We start from the raw sequence: 2,387 nt of genomic DNA on the forward strand, positions 1-2,387 counted from the left end.
TATGAAATGCATTTAGATTCTCATTTGACTGGGATTATGTGAGTTTGAGCATGTTGTGAAGTATTATAGACCTTGTATACATCTTGGGATTCGACAATGATTGTAACTATTGAATTGTATAGACCATTACATTCGAAGTCAATAGCCTAATATATTTATTTCACAATTTGTCACATCCCTAGCTTCTGGTAATGCTCTAGGCTAGCTTCATGTGTGCATCATGTCTATATTCCGAAAGTTGAAATGAGGAAATTGAAAGCCTCGGAAATCATTTTAATAAAGGGGCAAGAAACCCTAAAATTGCAATCAGTAAATCCAAAATGCCCTAGAAATAGCTCTGACAATTTTGGCAAGAGTTATAAATCAAACCAAAATTTTGGGACATTTCTAAGGAATTATTTGGGCTCTGATTTTAAATCAATATTTTATTTGAATTTGGAGTTATATTCATAATATATAATGAATATATTTTCAAATGTCCTGAGATATTTTATGTTTATGAGGAGTAGACCTTAAGTGACATAAAATTATCCAGGGGAGTTTTGGCACTGTTTTCAAATTTGTTTGAATTTGAATTCAGTGGCAATTAAATAGAAAACAGAACAGATATATAAAAAAAGAGAGAAGCCCAGCCACTTACCTGGCGCCCACTTACCTGGCCCAGCTCCTCCAGCGGCCCAGCCCGCCACCGCTACCCTCCCTGTCGCCTTCCTCCTCGCGCCAGTAGGCATAGGAGGGACACGGCGCATGCGCCTGAGCTCGCCACGCCACCACCCTGCTCGTCTGCATCGCCTGGCCACCGCGACGCCGCGCGTCATCTCCTCGGCGCCGCCCCGACCCCCTGGACCCCCTCGCTCTCTCCCTCTCCCTTGTTTCTCTCCTCTGCTTCCTCTCTCTCACTCGCCCAAGCGCAGCCGCAGCCGCGCCACCGTAACACCGCGGCCACCGTCTCCCCCTCGACCCCTCGCTGTGCTTGCGAGCTCCGTCTCGACGTCCCCGACCTCCTCGACAAGCCACGACGCCACGGACGCGCTGCAACACCGCCATCACCACCGTCTTCATCGCCATGGCCGGAGATCGCCGCCGCTCGATTCCCAGCAACGAGGACGCCCCCGAGATCACCAACCCCTTCATTCGATCCGCTGTGAGCTGCTGCGTCGATCCCCTCCCTCCCCTGGCACTTTTTCTCCTGCTAGCGCCAATATCCACCGGAGCCGAGAGCTCTTCGCCGCCGGCCATGTCGCCGCCGTAGCCACCGTTGCCTAGAGCTGCAACCGAGCACGCGGCCGTGCTCAGTGCAACCCCAGGAGGTCGTAACACCCCCCTTTGCCTCCTGCCGTGCTCCCTAACACCGACCCCGAGCTCGCCCGAGCTCCGGCCGCCGCCGAGGTCGACGCCGTGCTCAACTCCGGCCACCTTGCGGCCTCCCGTCCGTTCCTTTGGATGCGGAGGAGCAAGAGCTTCTCCCTAGTGCCCTCAGCGCGCCAAACCACCGCTCGTAGCGCCAAACCCGCCACCACCCGAACTCCGGCCGCCGCTGTCGTCATGATTGTCGTCGCCTCCGGCCACCCTAGCTTCTCCCGTTTGCCCTGTTAGATGCGCGCGAGCCTGGGCATCCCGTAGAGCCCCTCCGCCGCTCTTTTGGTCATCGGAGGGCGAATCCCGACGCTCTCCGCCGTCCCTGGCCTCGCCGGCGACGAGCCTCGGGTCAACTCTGGCGAGTTTGACCCGGGTTTGACCTCACTGGCCAGTTTGACCCCTCTCTCTCTCACTGACATGCGGGCCCCGCCCGGCTAATTAAGTTAGGTTATTATTAACTAAGCTAGGTTAGTTTATTTAGACACTGACACTCGGGACCCACCGGTCAGAGTTTGACCGGACTGTGCCACGTTGACCTGCTGACGTCATCATGACGTCAGGATGACGCAGTAATGTTTTCTGGATTTGTTTTTATTCAGAAAATTCCAGAAAATTGTATAAACTTCTAAAAATTATAGAAATTCAACCGTAACTCCAAATTAAATAATTTATATATGAAAAATTATCAGAAAAATTCAAGGAATCCATCTGTACCATTTTCATGCATGTTAGAACAACTTATAGCTGCTGTTTAGCACAAATCAATTAAATGGCATTTGAATAATCACATATGGAGTTTAAATTTGAATCTTGTATTCAAACCAACTTCATTTAATCTGTTGCTAGTTGCATTAGCTCAAAAGACATTCATTTTGCCATGTCATGATCATGCATCATATTGTGCATTGCATTGATTGTGTTCCCTTCTATGTTGCCGATATTTGTCCCCTCTCGATAGACGTGATACCGATGATGTGATCGTTGACACTGATGAAGACTCAATGCTATCTTCAGAAGTGCCAGGCAAG

This window comes from Triticum aestivum, chromosome 2A, assembly GCF_018294505.1.
Source record: "Triticum aestivum cultivar Chinese Spring chromosome 2A, IWGSC CS RefSeq v2.1, whole genome shotgun sequence".
Taxonomy (NCBI): Eukaryota; Viridiplantae; Streptophyta; class Magnoliopsida; order Poales; family Poaceae; genus Triticum; species Triticum aestivum.